Below are 21017 nucleotides of genomic sequence, written 5' to 3'. Positions count from 1 at the left end.
CTTGGCAATGATCTGACTGAGGAGATAAAGCTTAGGTTGGTGAGTTTCTGAGGGTCACCAGTAGCAGAAGAGGAATGTGAACCCAGGAATCCTGATTCTGCATTCTCCCTGGTTCTTTCTACTGTGCCAGGAAATCTTACTCATCTTTCCTGTTTATCTATCATCGATACAGATGTGTTATAGCATATTTATTATTTCCCTCTTGCCCATATGTAGCTCCCTCTGTGAAGTAAGATAGCCTAAGGCAAATAAAAATATCCCCAAAAGAATATTTGCCTCTATTTTAATTTAAAGGAGAAAGCTAAAAATTACCTAATTACGTATTTCGGAGTCATTAGAAGTTGGAAAAGTACTGCCACTTATGGAAGCCTTTTTATCATAAACATACTTGTCTATGCAGATAGAAAACTGTAAGTTCAAGAGTCAGATGTAAATCTGTATTTGGATGGACTCCAGCTATTTCAACCTATTATTCACTCAGAGCAATGGTGTGGGTATGTGACTATGTGTTCGTTCTGTTTCACAGGGCAGAGGAAAAAGAAGTTAGATGATACTTGTAAAACAAAATTTCAGCGAGACGTCTTTGCTAATGTATAGCTTTCTCAGCTACAAAAGGAAACTTAGTGATGAACCAGGACCAGGAGGAACCCCAAGGTTTCAGAGCTGATTAATGACAGAGCTGACACCTAACTATAGATGATTTGCTGGTTATGGAGATAAAAGAGAAGAGTAGGCAGAAGTCTTCAGTAGTGATGAAGAGGCTGGGTTAGAGTCAGAGAGATCTGGCTTTGAATCTCATTTCTCCCACTTACTGGCTCCGTGACCTTGGATGAGATAATTAACCTGTGTGGGGATAATAGCAGTGCTGACATCATCGGGTTGTTTTGATGATTGAGATTATCCATGTGGACCGCTTAACATGGTGCTTGGCACTTAGGAAATACTAGTAGTTGCTTTGCTGTTGTTGTTTGTATTTTAACAAAATGGCTATACATACCTTCTAAATCTTATTGAAATGGAAATTCATGAAGTTTCCACCCATTAGGAGAATCAGTAAAGAGAGGGGAGCCTGCCACAAAGACATGACTGAGACTGTGGAAGACTATGAACACCTGAGCAGAGACGCCATATATATGCTGCTGTGTATTGTTGAAACTGGGGTATTTTCACGTGTAGGAATAAGTTATGTCCGTGCTTGATTAGTATCCTTCTTATAAACCTGACTTCCTCAGCTCTCAAAATAGTTGGCAGAAAGGAAGGTCCTCCCTTTCCCATCAGAGTCCATCTCCCAGGAGTACCGCCAGCCCCAGGATAAAAACATTCTTAACCATGCATAGAGTTCCCTGCTGCTCCTATTGTAGTGAATTATGGTACAAAGCTTAGAGAGACACCAACGATGAAATGCACAATGATCGCCTCCTTACTTGGGTGGATATAAATGTTGCTGACATAGTAACTTCTACCTATGTTAAGAAACTTAGCACTTCATTTTTTGCCTTCTAGTAAAATGTAATCAGTGATTCCCCAAGTATGATATAACAGATTATTTTAGGCAATCCAGAGTTAAACTGTTTTTTTTTTAATTTAAGTAATTATTTCTTTCAGTGTATATTAGGAAAATGCTAGTTTTTTTTTTTTTCTCTTTGTTCCTGTGATCTGGTTCACATCTGCACAAACTTCTTTTTTTTTTTAAATTTTATTTATTTTTTTATACAGCAGGTTCCTATTAGTTATCCATTTTATACATATTAGCGTATACATGTCAATCCCAGTCTCCCAATTCATCCCACCACCACCCCCACCGCCACTTTCCCCCTTGGTGTCCATATGTTTGTTCTCTACATCTGTGTCTCAATTTCTGCCCTGCAAACTTGTTTATCTGTACCATTTTTCTGGGTTCCACATATATGCGTCAATATACGATACTTGTTTGTCTCTTTCCGACTTACTTCACTCTGTATGACAGTCTCTAGATCCATCCACGTCTCTACAAATGACCCAATTTCGTTCCTTTTTATGGCTGAGTAATATTCCATTGTATATATGTATCACTTCTTCTTTATCCATTCCTCTGTCGATGGGCATTTAGGTTGCTTCCATGAGCTGACTATTGTAAACAGTGCTGCAACGAACATTGGGGTGCATGTGCCTTTTTGAATTATGGTTTTCTCTGGGTATATGCCCAGTAGTGGGATTGCTGGGTCATATGGTAATTCTATTTTTAGTTTTTTAAGGAACCTCCATACTGCTCTCCATAGTGGCTGTATCAATTTACATTCCCACCAACAGTGCAAGAGGGTTCCATTTTCTCCACACCCTCTCCAGCATTTGTTGTTTGTAGATTTTCTGATGATGCCCATTCTAACTGGTGTGAGGTGATACCTCATTGTAGTTTTGATTTGCATTTCTCTAATAATTAGTGATGTTGAGCATCTTTTCATGTGCTTCTTGGCCTTCTGTATGTTTTCTTTGGAGAAATGTCTGTTTAGGTCTTCTGCCCATTGTTGGATTGCGTTGTTTGTTTTTTTTAATATTGAGCTGCATGAGCTGTTTATATATTTTGGAGATTAATCCTGTGTCCGTTGATTCGTATGCAAATATTTTCTCCCATTCTGAGGGTTGTCTTTTCGTCTTGTTTGTAGTTTCCTTTGCTGTGCAAAAGCTTGTAAGTTTCATTAGGTCCCATTTGTTTATTTTTGTTTTTATTTCCATTACTCTAGGAGGTGGATCAAAAAAGATCTTGCTGTGATTTATGTCAAAAAGTGTTCTTCCTATGTTTTCCTCTAAGATTTTTATACTGTCCAGTCTTACATTTAGGTCTCTAATCCATTTTGAGTTTATTTTTGTTTATGGTGTTAGGCAGTGTTCTAACTTCATTCTTACATGTAGCTGTCCAATTTTCCCAGCACCACTTATTGAAGAGACTGTCTTTTCTCCATTTTATATCCTTGCCTCCTTTGTCATAGATTAGATGACCATAGGTGCGTGGGTTTATATCTGGGCTTTCTATCCTGTTCCATTGATCTATATTTCTGTTTTTGTGCCAGCACCATATTGTCGTGATTACTGTAGCTTTGTAGTATAGTCTGAAGTCAAGGAGTCTGATTCCTCCAGCTCCATTTTTTTCCCTCAAGACTGCTTAGGCTATTCGGGGTCTTTTGTGTCTCCATACAAATTTTAAGATTTTATGTTCTAGTTCCGTAAAAAATGCCATTGGTAATTTGATAGGGATTGCATTGAATCTGTAGATTGCTTTGGGTGCTATAGTCATTTTCACAATATTGATTCTTCCAATCCAAGAACATGGTATATTTCTCCATCTGTTGATATCATCTTGAATTTCTTTCATCAGTGTCTTCTAGTTTTCTGCATACAGGTCTTTTGTCTCCCTAGGTAGATTTATTCCTAGGTATTTTATTCTTTTTGTTGCAATGGTAAATGGGAGTGTTTCCTTAATTTCTCTTTCATATTTTTTATCATTAGTGTATAGGAATGCAAGAGATTTCTGTGCATTAATTTTGTATCCTACAACTTTACCACATTCATTGATTAGGTCTAGTAGTTTTCTGGTGACATCTTTAGGATTCTCTATGTATAGTATCATGTCATCTGCAAACAGTGACAGCTTTACTTCTTCCTTTCCAATATGTATTCCTTTTATTTCTTTTTCTTCTCTGATTGCCATGGCTAGGACTTCCAAAACTATGTTGAATAATAGTGGTGAGAATGGACATCCTTGTCTTGTTCCTGATCTTAGAGGAAATGCTTTCAGTTTTTCACCATTAAGAATGACGTTTGCTGTGGGTTTGTCATATATGGCCTTTATTATGTTGAGGTAGGTTCCCTCTATGCCCACTTTCTGGAGAGTTTTTATCAGAAATGGGTGTTGAATTTTGTCAAAAGCTTTCTCTGCGTGTATTGAGATGATTGTATGGTTTTTCTTCTTCAGTTTGTTAATATGGAGTATCACATTGATTGATTTGCATGTATTGAAGAATCCTTGCATCCCTGGGATAAATCCCACTTGATCATGGTGTATGATCCTTTTAATGTGTTGTTGGATTCTGTTTGCTAGTATTTTGTTGAGGATTTTTGCATCTATATTCATCAGTGATATTGGTCTGTAATTTTCTTTTTTTGTAGTATCTTTGTCTGGTTTTGGCATCAGGGTGATGGCAGCCTCATAGAATGAGTTTGGGAGTGTTCCTTCCTCTGCAATTTTTTGGAAGAGTTTGAGAAGGATGGGTGTTAGCTCTTCTCTAAATGTTTGATAGAGTTCACCTGTGAAGCCATCTGGTCCTGGACTTTTGTTTGTTGGAAGATTTTTAATCACAGTTTCAATTTCATTACTTGTGATTGGTCTGTTCATATTTTCTATTTCTTCCTGGCTCAGTCTTGGAAGGTTATACCTTCTAAGAATTTGTCCATTTCTTCCAGGTTGTCCATTTTATTGGCATAGAGTTGCTTTTAGGAGTCTCTTAGGATGCTTTGTATTTCTGCGGTGTCTGTTGTAACTTCTCCTTTTTCACTTCTAATTTTAATGATTTGAGTCCTCTCCCTCTTTTTCTTGATGAGTCTGGCTGATGGTTTATCAATTTTGTTTATCTTCCAAAGAATCAGCTTTTAGTTTTATTGATGTTTGCTATTGTTTTCTTTGTTTCATTTATTTCTGCTCTGATCTTTATGATTTCTTTCCTTCTACTAACTGGGTTTTGTTTGTTCTACTTTCTCTAGTTCTTTAAGGTGTAAGGTTAGATTGTTTATTTGAGATGTTTGTTGTTTCTTGACATAGGATTGTATTGCTATAAACTTTCCTCTTAGAACTGCTTTTGCTGCCTCCCATAGGTTTTGGCTTGTCGTGTTTTCATTGTCATTTGTCTCTAGGTATTTTTTGGTTTCCTCTTTGATTTCTTCAGTGATCTCTTGGTTATTTAGTAATGTATTGTTTAGCCTCCATGTGTTTGTGTTTTTTACATTTTTTTCCCCTATAATTGATTTCTAATCTCATAGCATTGTGGTCAGAAAAGATGCTTGATATGATTTCAATTTTCTTAAATATACTGAGGCTTGATTTGTGACCCAAGATGTGATCTATCCTGGAGAATGTTCCATGCACACTTGAGAAGAAAGTGTAGTCTGTTTTTGGATGGACTGTCCTATAAATATCAACTAGATCTATCTGGTCTATTGTGTCCCTTAAAGCTTGAATTTCCTTATTAATTTTCTGTTTGGATGATCTGTGCATTGGTGTAAGTGAGGTGTTACAAAGTCCCCCACTATTATTGTGTTACTGTGGACTCTCTTTTATAGGTGTTAGCAGTTGCTTTATGTGTTGAGGTGCTCCTATGTTGGGTGCATATATATTTATAATTGTTATATCTTCTTCTTGGATTGATTCCTTGATCATTATGTAGTGTCCTTCCTTGTCTCTTGTAACATTCTTTATTTTAAAGTCTATTTTATCTGATATGAGTATTGCTACTCCAGCTTTCTTTTGATTTCCATTTGCATGGAATATCTTTCTCCATCCCCTCACTTTCAGTCTGTATGTGTCCCTAGGTCTGAAGTGGGTCTCTTGTAGGCAGCATATATATGGATCTCATTTTTGTATCCATTCAGCGAGCCTGTGTGTTTTGGTTGGAGCATTTAATCCATTCATGTTTAAGGTAATTATCAATATGTATTTCCTATGCCCATTTTCTTAATTGTTTTGGGTTTGTTTTTGTAGGTCCTTTTCTTCTCTTGTGTTTCCCACTTAGAGAAATTCCTTTAGCATTTGTTGTAGAGCTGGTTTGGTGGTGCTGAATTCTCTCAGCTTTTGCTTGTCTGTAAAGCTTTTGATTTCTCCATCGAATCTGAATGAGATCCTTGCCAGGTAGAGTAATCTTGGTTGTATGGTCTTCCCTTTCATCACTTTAAATATATCATGCCACTCCCTTCTGGCTTGTAGAGTTTCTGCTGAGAAATCCAGTGTTTACCTTATGGGAGTTCCCTTGTATGTTATTTGTCGTTTTCCCTTGCTGCTTTCAATAATTTTTCTTTGTCTTTAATTTTTGCCACTTTGATTACTATGTGTCTCGGCGTGTTTCTCCTTGGGTTTTTCCTGTATGGGATTTGCTGTGTTTTCTGGACTTGGGTGGCTATTTCCTTTCCCATGTTAGGGAAGTTTTCGACTATAATCTCTTCAAATATTTTCTCGGGTCCTTTCTCACTCTCTTCTCCTTCCGGGACCCCTATAATGCGAATGTTGTTGTGTTTAATGTTGTCCCAGAGGTCTCTTAGGCTGTCTTCATTTCTTTTCATTCTTTTTTCTTTATTCTCTTCCACAGCAGTGAATTCCACCATTCTATCTTCCAGGTCACTTATCTGTTCTTCTGCCTCAGTTATTCTGCTATTGATTCCTTCTAGTGTAGTTTTCATTTCAGTTATTGTATTGTTCATCTCTGTTTGTTTGTTCTTTAATTCTTCTTGGTCTTTGTTAAACATTTCTTGCATCTTCTCGATCTTTGTCTCCATTCTTTTTCCAAGGTCCTGGATCATCTTCACTATCATTATTCTGAATTCTTTTTCCGGAAGGTTGCCCATCTCCACTTCATTTAGTTGTTTTTCAGGGGTTTTATCTTGTTCCTTCATCTGGTACATAGCCCTCTGCCTTTTCATCTTGTCTATCTTTCTGTGAATGTGGTTTTTATTCCACAGGCTGCAGGATTTTAGTTCTTCTTGCTTCTGCTGTCTGCCCTCTGGTGGATTGGGCTTGTAAAATACTAGTTTTTGAAGAGGCAAATGAGTACTTTATTTTTTTTTTATTTGAGTATAATTGCTTTACAATGTTGTGTTAATTTCTGCTGTACAGTGAAGTGAATCAGATATATGTATATGTATATCCCCTTCCTCTTTGTCCTCCCTCCCACCCCACCCCCATCCCACCCATCTAGGTGGTCACAGAGCACCAAGCTGAGCTCCCTGTGCTATATAGCAGGTTCCCACTAGCTACCTATTTTACACATGGTAGTGTATATATGTCAATCCTAATCTCCCAATTCGTCCCACCCTCCCCATCCCCCCGCGTCCACATGTCTGTTCTCTACATCTATGCCTTTATTCCTTCCCTGCAAATAGATTCATCTGTACAAATGAGTACTTTAAAAACTGAGATTTTATAGTAGACAGGAGAGTGGGAAGGATGGGACCAGAAGAGCCTGGTGGCCTGTGAAAAGAGGAAGGCAGAGATCTGTTGGTAGGAACTGTGAAGTCAAAGTATGATGTTTCCCCACCTGATTGTGGGGGGAATTCATTTGTTTCAAAGCAGAGTTCTTTCTGGTACTCAACTGTAGTCACTTTCTCCACAGAGGCCCTCTGATTCTTATATTATTCTTCCAGGTGAGGTGGGACAAAGAAATATGAGTTTTATCTGGTTAATATGTTCACAGGGTTAATCCTGTTACTTGGGTAAGGTCAGAAGATGTTTGAGAGAACATTTATTTCCCATTGCTTGGTTCTGACTCCCATTAGCATTAATGGGAAGTACACGCGTGTGCAGAGGTGCACCCAGACCGCCAGGTGTCCGAGAAGGACATTAACATAAATGGAGAAATACAATTTAGAAATCTGCCCCGTAAAGCACCATAAAGGCAGAGAAAACCATTCTGAACTCTGTATGAACTGTGCCAGGTCCTGAATCTCACATCAAAATACTTGAGCCCTGTACCTTTAATGTAAATGTAACATTTCAGTCTGAAATAGATGGAGCACTGTGTTTTAATTCAATTTAGAGATCTACAAAGGGACTAATTTGTCAGAGAAGTTGCACCACTCTAACCTTAAAATGTGCTTGTATTCGTTTTGATCTCCTCCAGTGTCTCAGATTAAAACACTGTGAAGGTCAGACATGAGAACACATCTCCTCTAACCTTTTTACAATAATTCTGTCATTAACAATGCTTTTAAAATCCAATTCTCTTTCCCCCGACCCCCACCCCAGTGTTTTGGAGAGAAGCTGAAGATACTGTCAAACACAGAGACAGTAAGTAGAGGCAGGGAAAGAGGGGACAAATCCACTACAGCAGGTACAGTAGGTTTAAAATACAATCTCTAGCAGGCAACCACAAAATGGAGAAATATTCAGATTATGCATGAGCAGGCTTCCAAACTGCAGAATTCTGACAGGTGCCCAAGGGGCTCTTGATTATCATCCCATCATCTGAATTTCTAAATTTGACTAATTTTATTTTTTTAGCTAGTTAGCGTCTATTTGGAATTTTGGTTTGGTATTTCATTTTAAGCAAGAAGAGTTCTCAAGTCAGACCCTTGGATCCTAACAGAAAGCATCATATTTGACCTTTCATGGAAGAAGTGCTTTAGCGATTGTGAACATTGTTAAGAACTATATGGGGCTTCCCTGGTGGCGCAGTGGTTGAGAGTCTGCCTGCCAATGCAGGGGACACGGGTTCGAGCCCTGGTCTGGGAAGATCCCACATGCCACGGAGCAGCTGGGCCTGTGAGCCACAATTACTGAGCTTGCGCGTCTGGAGCCTGTGCTCCGCAACAAGAGAGGCCGCGATAGTGAGAGGCCCGTGCACCGCAGTGAAGAGTGGCCCCCGCTTGCCACAACTAGAGAAAGCCCTCGCACAGAGACGAAGACCCAACACAGCCATAAATAAATTAATTAATTAATTAATTTAAAAAAAAAAAAAAAGAACTATATGGAAGGCAGGCCACATTTCCATGCAGTATTGTACTTACTAATTCATTTTTATCTCTAGAGCAGAGTTAAAGGCATGCCATTTTGCATGACACAGTGTCTTTACTGTACAGGTTTCCTATGACGGATATTTCTAAGTAGCAGTCCTCAAGATGAGTGACTTCTCTTTGTCTTGGATATAGTTCATCAAGATAATTATGGTAATAGCAACCCTAGGTCTTATTGATCACCTCCAGGGCTCAAAATGAAATGCAGGGCTATAAGCTGTGCTGTTATCTAGCTGAACTACATCCAAAGTGACCTTGAGTAACTCTGTGTCTGGTGGTTCCAGACCATACTTTGAGAAACCATATCCTACATCAAAGAACTTTGTACATGCCACCTACTAAGTGGAAGTTCAGTGGATTCCCAATGCCTCACCCTTAACCTAACAAAGCTGTACCTTTAGGAATGAGACCCGAAAATACTACATTTTTAATAAACTCATCATACACACCAAAGTCTCAGAAGACTGCATTTTCGGGGGTTGGTAAACTATGGCCCACGGGCCAAATCCAGCTAGCCATCTATTTTTGTACAGCCCAGCAGCTAAGAGTGGTTTCCACATGTTTAACTGGTTGAAAACAAATCAAAATAATAATAATACTTTCAAATATGTAAAAATTTTATGAAGTTCTTATTTCAGTGTGCATAAATAAGATTTTAATGAAATGTAGCTGTGTCATTTGTTTACATATTAATGATGGTGGTTTTGCACAGCAGCAGAGTTGAGCAATCATGACAGAGATCATATAAGTACCTACATAATATCCTCAGTTTTGCCTCTTGACCAGCAAAGCCTAAAACGTTTACTATTCAGCCCTTTACAGAAAAATACTTACTAATCCTTTCTTTTGATAACCTTTTCCTTCCCCAGACAGATCATCAAAATTTGTTCCAAGGTGTAGCCTAGTCAGGTGACAACATAACTGGAAAGTTTCACATCTCCTTGAGTCTGATTACAAGCTGGAAGTGGTAGGGAGATTTCTTTCCCAGGCCCTTAGCCCCACCCCAGTATCAAAAGGGTTGATCTCAGTACTTGGATATGAGATGAAAATCCAGAGGAGAGGCAATTGGATCACTGATTGAGAAAGTGGAGGAGAAAACCTTGGCAGACACTGGAACAGTGTAAAGTGTATCAGCTGAGCATATAAACATGTCAACTGAGATTTTCCAAGATATTAATCTCTTCCTGAACTTCCTACTGTCACCAGCCTAAATCAGTTGAACTGTCCAACATGTAGAATACACATCTCTCAGGCTGCAGGTTGTTCTTTTACTAACAATTTGTTCTTTTTTTTTTCTTTTGAAGTTTTTCTGTATACAAATTTTATCCTGATTCCATCTGGATTTTAAAAGATTTCTTAATAAATAAATTAATTAATTTAAATTTTTAAAAATTTTGAATAAATGTATAAGTATATTTCTTTTGTTTATTTTAATTTTTATTCAGTGCACAGAATTAGTTTTATTTTAAGAAAAAAATAAACTTGTAATTTAACTGTCTTTGATAGAAAAAGGGTTCTCAGTAGTAGTTAACTAAGACCATATATATTCCTAATAAGAGATTATTTTGTGTTCTCATTCTGTAACCCTGCAAAGTGAAGATGTTCCTTTGGCTTCCTGAACATTTAATTCATTTTTTCCTTGTCAGAATTAGTCCTCATTGTCCCTTCCATCAAGAGTTTACTTAATGTTTAGAAGACGAGATACTATCCTATACGTACAGGTAGCAGACAAAAGGGAATTTTCTTACCAACACCAAAAAGTTTCTGCAACATTACTACAGTGCTCTATAAAAAATTGTTCTTCTGTTTTAACTGTAGGAAATTAAGAAATATCAGCCTTTCCGTGCATGGCATGACCGACACGGTAATGTAGAGTCTTTTCAATTGGAACCTTTTTTGAAAATGAGTTTGAAGCAGCCTACATCTTCTGTTTAAAGTTATTCAAGGCTTTATCCATATTTGACTGAGGATCAATCAGAAATCAGTAACCAGCAATGACATTTGGCTACTAACCCACAACAAAAGCTTTTAACATTGGGCCCTTATAACAGAATACGTTTCAACCTAATTGGATGTCTTCCACTGGAACCAATTATTTCGAGATGATAATTAAGGGTCTTTTTAATAGGATTGACACAAATTCTGACCCAAGGCATCTAGAATAGGAAGGAAACGTTTGTTGTTAGAAGTGCTAAATGCTAATTATGTTAGATTTCCTGGTAGAAGAACAGTGGCCAGAACATTTGAGTACTAGATCCTTTAGATGTGAGAAGACCTACCACACTGGAGTTTGCAGCAGCTAACTAATAGCAGAAGCCTAAAGAAAGGGTAGATGATTGTGCATCTTGTTCTTCCTGTGCTCACAGAGCATGACATAACCTAGAACTCTCTTTATACAAAGACACGAAGCCAAGATTTCAATGAAACAGAGCATAATTATTTCCCCTGAGATTCTTGTGAGCCCTAATGAGGGCCACATAGATTTAGTAAATAGTGTGCCTTTAGCAATATCAATCATGCGTATGATTGTGCTCTTGTCTGATCCTCTCTGTAAAAGAGCTTCTCTCCTTTTATAATGTTGAGATTTAAATTTATTAAGACTGTGTGTCAGGACAGTCTACCCTGACTCCATCCTACCCATCATGTCTCCGTCCTTGGTCCAGAGGGAAGACATAATTCCTTAACTATTGTGCTTCTCTACGCCAACTCTGCCCTTTTCCTAGGAAGGCCTCTATGCTGAAGGCAGCTTTCACGTACTTGCCTTTAGTATAAAAGACATCGTGTGGATCAACAAGATTTTGAAGAATTGTCCGCCTCATTAGTAATCAGGGAAATGCAAATTAAAGTACCAGTGTGATATGGCATTTTATATATAAGATTGGCAAAAAAGATAGACATCTAACCAAACCTTTTGTTGGTAAGAATGTGAAGAAAATGGTACTCACACAGTATGAGTAGGAATGTGACCTGCAATAGACACTGGGGAGAACAAGTAAAATTGGCCCAGAAATTCTATTTCAGGGTATTTACTCTAGAGGAAATTACACGTGTTCTGAGGTAGACTTGCAAAGATGTTCATTATGTTGTTTGCAATGACAAAAAAAAAAAAAAAATGCAAGCAAATTGAAGAATAATACATATGGTAGTATTTCATATAATGCATGTAATATGATTTAATAGAGAATTAGTAATAAAAATAATACCATATAATGTTTAAACATACAAATACATGCTCAACATAAGCGCTAACTCGTGATTATATTTGCGAGGGAGGGAATCTGGAGTAAGGTTACATGAAAGGACTTTAGCAGTATTGATAATATTTTGGGGGGTAAATTTTTAATGTATATTCAGAGGGGGAAAAGGCTAGAGATCTATGGGAAAAATGTTAAAGACTGTTAATTCTAGAAATGGGAATATGAGTATCGGTAAACATTTTTTGTAGTTTTACATGTGTGATATCTCTAGTTAAAAAGAAAACCTCAGGTCAGAATTCCTCTACATGGTCAGATATTATAGTCAAAATCATCCAGAGAATGGTTCTGATTTTCTCCTTCTCTCCTAGACATTGTAGAATAGAGAAGACCTTATTCCTAGTGATATTTAACCCGTTTAATCCAAGTATTTTCTTTTAAGGAAAAAAACCCTACTGTAGAATGAAATAAATGGTTATTTCCTAATGAGTACTTACCAATCAAAATAAACAAAACGAACAAAAAGGCAAACAGAATATGACTCTTTGGCTTCATTAAGTGTGAAGCACATAATTAATTTCTTTCTCCGCAATTCAAAGAGACTTGTGTTGTACTGATTCAGTTTAATTGAACTTATTACCACAAGCAGATAATAAGAAGTATATTGAAGATATCCATCTGGCTTGCCCTGAAAACCTCACGTTTCATTCTTCACGGCTGTCATAGGCCATACTAATTGCCTCATTTCAGCTGTTTTACTATCAGTAGGATTTAGCTATTAATGTGATAAAATCCTTACTTGAGAGGAGGTTGATATTAAAAAGCATAGATCTCTGACCTACCTCTGCTACCACGTCTGAACACATGCCCAGCATTATTAAAGTTATATATTTTTCAAATACGTAAATAAAAATCCCTCTCTTTCTCACGTACGTCTTTTTAAGTTACGTCTGTCCTCTTATATCTTGCCATACAGCTAGTCCCCTACTGAAGGAAGAAAATGGTTTACATTGAGCTTTTCAGTGATAAAATGTTTCAAGATCCATGTGGTTTGTTTTCAACTATAGTGAGTTTTCTTTTTTATAATGTCCAATGTTGAAATGGATTTTGAATGGCTAATTGTGTTATAAATAAGGAGGAAAGTAAAATTAAGCACTTTTATCTTCTGTTCCCAAATATTGAAGCTCCCTGTGGTTTGAGAATAATGTTTTGTCATGCAGACTGGTTTGTAGGGAAGTGCTCTCTCGTAAGCAGAGGGGTGTTATGTGTGTGTTCCACATCATCCCTCTCCTTGTATTTTAGAGGCGGCCCCATGGGGGAAGCCAACACTTGGTTCCCAACCTTGAAAAGGAAAATTTGGCCTATTACAAATCCTGAACCAGAAAAGAGATGTGTCAGAATAATTCATGAGTGACTCTCACCTACCTTCCTTTCTTGGCATTTGTTCTCTATGCCAGAGGCAGGAGGGGTATTGCCCTCCCAAACAAGTAACCTCACCCACACCATGATTGACTTTCTCTGGCTGTCATAGGCAATCAAATCTGAGAAAACCATCCAAAAGACTGTGTAGGCCTTTAGGTTAAATACAGAACCTGACCAAGATGAAAGCAAGTTAATTAACATTTCCATCAACTCTCTCTGATTTACTATAGCAAGATCCATTTCTAAAAGGTTAAAATGGTTGTCTCTTTTATGCAGCCATTTGAAGAGCTGAGAGTAGGCTACTGGTTATGGGAGAAGAAATGTAAGCAGAACATTTAGAACAACAGTGGATTTTTACATGGCCTTCTAGCAGTTCTATAATCAGTGTGCAAAAGTGCAAGACATGTTCCTTAGTGAAGATTAGCAACATCTGCTTTGAAAATTTCCTGAACTGGGAAACATGTCCCCTATTATCATATTAACTACCCGCCCCCCTGACACTTCTCTCTCTTCAGCAGTAGAACTGCTAATAAATATAAGTCAAGCTTGGGCTCTGCCTAAAAGAGTGGGATCCAAAGGATCCAGTCAGAAGTGCCTTCTCTTCCATACCTACTCTTATAAGCTTAGCCCACATCTCTTCTGATATAATATCTATCTCCACTGTCTCTTCCCACAGCATAAGTAAAACATCTGGTGCTGTTTGTGCTAATACTTTTTGATGGATAAGACAAAAGAAACTAAATTACAAAGACCCGTATAGATGATGAGGGGACACTGATGCAGTCTGAATATGAGGGAATAGTCAAAGACACAAAATATGTAGCCATCTCTCTCCCTCTAGGACACTGTGAGCCTTGGACCACAAGCCACAGAATTGTCTAGGTTTTCTGTTTTTTGTTTTTTTTTAATAAATGCGCATTCCTGGACCCCTGACCTGATGAACAAAAACCTCCAGGGGTGCAACCCAGGAATTTTCATTTTTAGTAAGTTCCCCAGGGAATACCTGCATACATCAAAGGTCAGAAACCTAGGAGCTCACAGTCTAAGGATGCATACCAATAGCCAAGAAATAGAACTGTGTTCAAACTATGGAAGGAATAGGAAGGAAGAGAGGGAGGAAGGGAGGAAGGAAGGAAGAAAACAGAGTGAGTGACTAACTAGGGGAGTGAAGGTAATCATTGAACTGGGAATTAAAATATGCGTAAGAGTTCACCAGGTTAAAAAATATAAAGGTAATTGCAGGCAGAAGAAATTTATCTAATGTATGGGAGGAATGAAAATCCCCAGCAAGTTCAGGAAAAATACATTTGAAAGGTGAGATGAGAACACTTCCAGAGAGGCAGCCCCTGAAACACTATCGATCACATTTCAGCAACTGTGGACAATAGAGAGGCAAACATTTTGATCTTCTTTTTAATGCAAAGAAAACAGGTTCCATCAACTGTACCTAAATGATCTTGACAGCAACTTCAGGGGAAATTTTACTTCTTCTAAGAGAATTTAAAAATAAAAGCAGTTATCACCAACATAGGATTTTTAAAATTATTTTTAAAGTATGTGATAATGCATATTATTTATAGAAATATTAGGGGAAAAGATAATCTCATCATTCAGAGAGATCCGCATAATCTTTCTGTTTTCTTCCAGAATTACATCTAGGCATGCATATATATGAAATTTGTGTATGTGTATATACATGTGTGTTTAAATCTATGTCTGTCTTTTTTTTTTTTTTTTTTGATGTGGACCATTTTTAAAGTCTTTATTGAATTTGTACAACATTGCTTCTGTTTTATGTTTTGGTTTTTTGGCTTCGAGACATGTGGGATCTTAGCTCTCCAACCAGGGATCAAACCTTCAACCCCTGCACTAGGAGGCAAAGTCTTCACCACTGGACCACCAGGGAAGTCCCTATGTCTGTCTTCTAACCTGTAAATAAATATCCTTGTTACTAAAAGATTATACTATACACACTGTTTTATAACTTCTTTTGTCATTAATAGCTTTCTGCCAGCATAGATTTTTGAACAAGAAATAAGTACTAGCCTTATTTTCTTATAAATATGTTTCTTTCTCCTGCTAGTCAAAATAACATCAGGAAGAAGCCTTTAAAAAGACTCTCTTGTGATACCTGTGTGGGCAAGATGGAGAGAGGATACTGGAGGATAATTTGGAGGACTGGTTAAAATGTTGATTAGGGCATTCATGTCAACCTGGAGGGGAGATCCTGAACGATCCCTGTGCACTGTTTCCTCAACCTTTTCCTATTGGAATTTCTTATCAGTGACACATGATGTTACCAATAATATGCTGAGTACATTTTCTGATCACATGAACCATTAGGGAATAGATGAAATGACAAAGTCAGTATCCAAAATGACCTTGAAAAGATAATCATGTGAACCAAATGTAACAAGATTAATTTTAATAGTGGCGAATGTAAAGATTTTCACTTGTCTCCAAAAACCAGGTTGAAAGAGTCAAATTTTAGGGTGAGGCTGTGTGTTAAAGGTGAGTTAACAATATTCTATGCTTTAAAAAAAAAAAAAGCAAATTACATCTATACCTTAATAGAGGACCTGAAACCAGAGAGGGACAATCTAAAAATCTACAGTAGACCTGATGAAAGTATAACTGGAGGAGGATTATGTTTTTATTTTGAGACTGACATTAAAATTTAAAATCATCCTAGAGGAAGACAACTGAGCCGATGATAGGAGACACAGATGAAGGAGGTTAAGCCAAAGAAGAGGATTTAGGTAGGGTGAAAGGGGAGGGATAATCAATGTTTTCAAACATTTAAAGAGCTATCAAACTCTATGTGGTATCAAAAGACAGTCCCTGAATAGATGGGTGATAAATGTTGGAACAGAGGATATTATTTGTGTTCAATAAGACAAAAAAGTTTCAAATAATTAGACCATGCAGAAGATGAAACTAACGATTTTTCTATTATCAATAATGTTCATTTCCAGACTGGACAAGTACTCTGGGGAAACACTGCATAAGAATTCATGCATCAGGTGGGAGTGTGTGGTCTGAGTGGCCTGTAAGGGGCATTTCCTAGTCATTTTAGCATTTTCATGGTCTACTTAGGTGACTTTGTAAACCTGGGTCCATGTGAACCTCCCAATTCTGAAATGTTATCGTTCTTTGATTTATGGTTTTAAAAACTTATTTCTGCCCTGTGGGTTTTTCTAGCCCTGAGCAAAAATTTTGCCACTAGGTTGAATTCTGTCACATTGACTTTATTTTCTTATGGCAGACTGTTTGTGTTTTTTTCTCCCAGCATGAATTTATCCATAATCAGCAGTGCAGCATGGGTTGAAAAGGTTATTCTGCTAATTATGAATAGTATATTCTTAAAATAGAGTCCTATAAAAGAATCAATTTTCTCTTTAATTGTATGTTGCAATTTGAGAGTGTTCAGTAAATGATACCTTTGTTCATTGCCTGAGTTTTGAACCCTTTGAGAGGTAAGCCAAGGCCATCAGGCAGATGGCAATCAAATGTCAGCTTTGTAACTCATACAGCGTACAGAAAAGAATGTGACTGGGTAAACAGCAATGGTGGGCTTCCTAAAACTGAACTCCAAATTGGGTAGACTTGTGCCACTGTACAACATCAGATCTCTCTCTTGAAACTTGCAACGTGGAGAATCAAACCACTGTATGTGCTTCCTTCACACTTGCAGGAGAAAGAGTGGCATGGAGCCAGAAATTCTTTATTGCTTTTTCCCAGACTCACCACTGAATGAGAAGGACTGAGGCAGGGGAGGAGAGAGAAGAGGAGTGTTAGGAAACATCAAGAGTCTCTAAAAGTCAGCTGTAGACCAGAGGTTGCAAACTGGTAGCTCTCATGGCTGACTTTACTTGAACCCACAGACTGGTTTTCTTTGGCTGTGAGTGTTTAAAACTTTTGAATTGGAATGCTTTTAGACAGGGGGGCATGTGTTCTCTAAATTGACCCCAGACCTCATGATTCCTTATTGACTCATATCTCTAAATCACACTTTGGTTATACTGCCAGGACCTGTGTAAGCATTTGACATGCAGTATTAAGTGGGTCTCATGACTCTGGGGGGAAGACCAGCCTTTTGATTATTTCCAATTATTAAATTATTAAGTAGATATAAATTGACCATGGTGGGGATATAAGAGAAAGAAGACTGGAAAAGGGAATGTTTCAAATCTTTCTATTTATAATTCTGTACAAGATTTTACTCCAAATCTACATTTCACTCCCATATCTCTACCAGGAGGTTATCAGTGGGTATAGAAACTCAGTTACCTGAATGGACACGATCTTCTCAGGAGCAGCCAGTGGTTAATTGGGACAAGAGAACATAAGTCATTATCTTTGAGAAATCTGAAGCAAATTGAGGCAGGTTGTCACCTCTCACCGGGAAACAAATTAGCCCTGTCTTTAAAAAGACTCTGCTTTCTCTAGCTGCTGACTGAGGATTCCTGTCAACTGCCAAAGAAATAGGGAAAATGTGGCTTAATGGTACTAAAACAGTGGTCGTGAAATACTTACAAACTCATTTTCTCATGTTCATGAATGTTTCTAATTGATTTGACTACTGTGTTTGAATGACAATATTGGTGCTAAGCTTCAGCTCCAGAAAATCGGGGTGCCATCTTCCAGCTGCAGTCATTAATGTGCCAGTATGTTTGGGAAAGCTCTGTATGTATAAAGGAAAAGCCATAAATTATAGACAAAATAGCTCTTTCCCTTGGTTAACTTGTCTTCGTGGAACCCCTGCCAGCCTGGAGGTGGATTAGAGTTCAGCTTTAGCACAAGAAAAAGAGAGAGAGTGAGAAAGAAGGAAACAGTAGACAACGTGTGCTGGGTTATGAAGGTTGTGAACAGTAAAAAAAAAAAAGAAACTTGAGAAGGTATGGCTTACTTTTTCTAAATTTTGTGAATGTGGGAATGATCGCCATCCAGTGGAAAGAACCGTGAGCGAGGTCCTGCCCACCTGGGTTCTGTTCCTAGATCTCTTAGTGGCCAATTGGGTAACACTACTTGGATCTTATTGCCTCAGACTCTAGTTTTCTCACCTGTAAAATGAAGAGCCTTGAATAGAGAGAGTTAAGGCCTCCTCCAGTTCTGAAATTCTGTGGTCTGATAAAGAAGTCCTTAAGTTGGAATACAGCATGAAAGCCCTCTAATGTCCAATTTCTTTTTCACTCAATGGCAACAACAAAAAAAACCTATCCAGAGGTGCTCTCACTCAGGCTCTCAAAGAAAATGAGGTGAAATCTCCGTGCGCAGGAGATTTGCATTGTATAAACATCTATCTTCTCTTAGTTCAGGCTATAATCCCTGAAGGAAAGAGAAAAAATGCAAATTATGTGGTGTGGTCAGTTTCATCAACCAGTCCATCCACGGGTGGTCACGAGGTTGGGATCTGAAAGGACCCTGGGCTAAGTGTGCCTCAGTCTTCATATACTTCTGAAAATATGATCACTTCACTGCACTGAATGGGATTCCAGTGTTTGACTACATGTTGATTTTATACATTATGGCCACCAAACACAAGCCAGCCATGTCAACAGGCTCATAGCCAAAGAGAGAGCTGGCGAGAAAACTGGCTCATTTGAACAATGTTTCGATTTTTAAGGGCAATTTTCAGTATATAAAACTTTCGTTTTACATACTGACTTTAAAACCGAGCCCTGTGTAGATGTATGAGAAAGCAATGAAAACTTGTACATGAATGTTCATAGTAGCATTATTCATAATAACCAAAAGTGGAAACAACCCACATGTTCATCATCTGATGGACGGATAAACCAAATGTGGTCTATCCATACAATGGACTATTATTAATCCGTAAAAAGAGATGAAGTACTGATACATGGATGAATCTTGAAAACATGATGCTAAGTGAAAGAAGCCAAACACAAAAGGCCATGTATCGTATGATGTCATTTCTATGAAATGTCGAGAACAGGCACATTCCTGAAAACAGAAGTAGATTAGCTTTTGCCAGAAGATAGGGGAAAGGAGAATTGGGATTGACTTTTAATAGGTACAGGGTTTTGTTTTGTTTTGTTTGAGGTCGTGTAACGTTATGGAATTAGATAGTAGTGATGGTTGCACAAAAGTAAATATACAAAAACCACTGAATTGTATACTTGAAAAGAAGAATTTTATGTTCTGTGAATTATATCTCAATTTCAAAAGGAAAAAAATAAGTTATGATCCATTTTGGACACTGAAAAAAAAAGAAAGAAAAAGAAAAGGGACTAATAAATATACCAACTGTGATATCCAGGTGTCATATAATTCCTAGAGCTTGACACATTCTTAGGGATCACCAGCGTTATGATTCTCAGTTACTTAGGTGACTCTCCTGATCCTGCTTCTACTCTGATCACAGCCCTCCACTCTGCTCCTGAAGACATGGTTGGAGAAATACTCTCACCACATCTTCCATCCGCTGTAGCTCTGCAGAATCTTGGGCCGTTCCTCTCCATTGCTGTGACACCATGCCAGATATTAACAGCAGAGTAACTGGGTAGAGAAGGTCTCTGGTATGTCCAATATGGTCCACCTCTTTCCTTCTCTACTAATATATTAAAGGGGGATGAATACAAGCATTGCAGAGAGACAAATGAGGTTCAAATGCCAGCATTATCATTTCCAAGCTGTTCAGAGTGAACTTGTGAAATGGGTATAACAGACCCTATTACACAGGATTGTTGGGCAGACTAAATTCGATATGTATTTCCATTCATTAGCACATATCAGCATTCAAATATTTTTTTCCTCCTCTCTCTGACTACTGTTCACAGCCCACCAATTGAGAGCTCCAGCACCTGGCCAATCAGCCATGTTCTACAAACATCTTGTCTATATCTCTGCGTACTTGGCTTCACAAATAAAGCATTTCTGCCATGTTAGCTCTCTTTTCCTCTCCCTTAACTCTAGCACTTCCTCCTGAGCGCTCTCTTTCATTTGGTCGCAGCACCATCCATGGGGAGTTATCCTTATTACTCCCTGATACTACTCCCATATTTCTTTGTGAACATCTCTCTCGTTTCATCTATCACATTTTTGTAACAATCTAGTTATGACTCCCCCTTGATTACTCTTCATTTTTGAATCTCTAATGCCGAGCATACAATTCAGTAAATTTTGATAAATCAATGAGAAATGAGGCATAGCTCATTTTTCTGGTGAAGAAGTAACTCCCAACTATTTGACGGCCAATAATGATGGGTGCTTTTTTCCCTTGGGTGTTTATAACTCTTCTTTGAATTTTTTATTATTGTATTAAAATAACAAATATCTATAGGCCCATGACCAACTTAAGAACTAGATTATTATTGGAAACTTAAATCTACTTATGTGCTCCTCTCCTAGTCCATCCCTCTGCCTTCCTTCCCAACCATTATCCTTTTTGTTTTTTGTTTTTTTTAAGTTGAGAGTTACGTTTTATTCGGCGGACATTCTTAGGACTTTAAGCCCAGGGAGACAGCGTCTCAAATAACTCTGAGACACTGCTCCAAGGAGGCAAGGGAGCCAACCGCTATCCTTCTTTAGCACTTTGACTGACTTAACATTTCTTAGATCCATGCCTGCTGGGTCCTGTAGACAAACAGCACTTACAGGCTTTGCTCAGTTTAGCTTGGGTGGTTTTCT

The 21017-nt window shown here is 37.9% G+C and overlaps 1 protein-coding gene across 12 annotated transcripts in view; it reads left to right on the top strand.

Annotated features, from left to right (window-relative positions):
* The window catches only part of CNTN4 (contactin 4), a 956080-nt gene that overhangs the window by 870291 nt on the left and 64772 nt on the right, over positions 1-21017 (top strand). The window lies entirely within an intron of this gene.

The sequence above is a fragment of the Eschrichtius robustus genome, chromosome 12 (assembly GCF_028021215.1).
Source record: "Eschrichtius robustus isolate mEscRob2 chromosome 12, mEscRob2.pri, whole genome shotgun sequence".
NCBI classification, from domain to species: domain Eukaryota; kingdom Metazoa; phylum Chordata; class Mammalia; order Artiodactyla; family Eschrichtiidae; genus Eschrichtius; species Eschrichtius robustus.
This window is presented reverse-complemented; position numbering and strand designations above follow the sequence as displayed.